Here is a 975-nt window from a genome sequence, read left to right as displayed (position 1 = left end):
TTTTTGGCACGCTGGGAACACTTTTGTAGAGGTCACCTAAATAGTTTCATATTTGAGCGAGCGAACGATCTAATGATAAACGGCTTCAGTGTAAGTAAAACATGGACGCTTCTGATTTGTATACACAGCGCTCTATCTAGTCAGTATGGTGCAGGATACCAAGTCATTTGTATTCAGGATTTACTCCCATGTTTCTAAGTTACGAGTGACAGAAAATCTACATAAAGTTTTGCACCTTGCCTGTCGTGTCAGTGAACCAGTCATTAGGCCTTAAACATAATACACGGTCTCTATTGGAAACAGTCGGCATGGTGACACCCCCTGATGAAAGAGGAAATATGTGTAATATATGTGTCCCTGGACAATCTCTTCTTAGGGGAATATTCTAGATATATCAAACTTTCAAGGAACGTACCAAAGAGGAAAGAGGCCATTCAGCAGCATCCACCACCTTGAGTAGATCTGTCTATAGCTAGTGGGGCCCTGGACAAAGCAGGATTGATAAACACCACAATAACCTATAAATATTAAAGCTTTTTAGTAAATTCCGCCATTTTAAATATATAATTTATCACAAACCATCCAGTGGGAATGTTGAACAAGTCTGTATATAGCAAAGTGTGTTTCATTACTATATCCAACCTGAATATCCATGCCATGGTGTACAGGTCGGGGGAGATCAAAACTTGTGTAGAGGAAGAATGGTGCAGTTGCCCACGGCAACCAGTCAGATTGCTTTTATTTTTAACAGGTCTCTTCAAAAATGAAAGCAGCAATCTGATTAAAAGCAATCTGACTGGTTGCCACGGGCAACTGCACCACTCTTCCTCTGCACAAGTTGATAGATCTTCCCTTTATGCATTTAGACTTCACTAGACAGTTTTGAGAGGGGAAAAAAAAAAAAGGGGGGGGGGGGGGGAACACTAAGGAGTTTGATATATTTGGGTTTTTTACTGGTCCAGCATAAGCTGCTGC

Source organism: Hyla sarda, chromosome 5 (assembly GCF_029499605.1).
Source record: "Hyla sarda isolate aHylSar1 chromosome 5, aHylSar1.hap1, whole genome shotgun sequence".
NCBI lineage: Eukaryota > Metazoa > Chordata > Amphibia > Anura > Hylidae > Hyla > Hyla sarda.
This window is presented reverse-complemented; position numbering follows the sequence as displayed.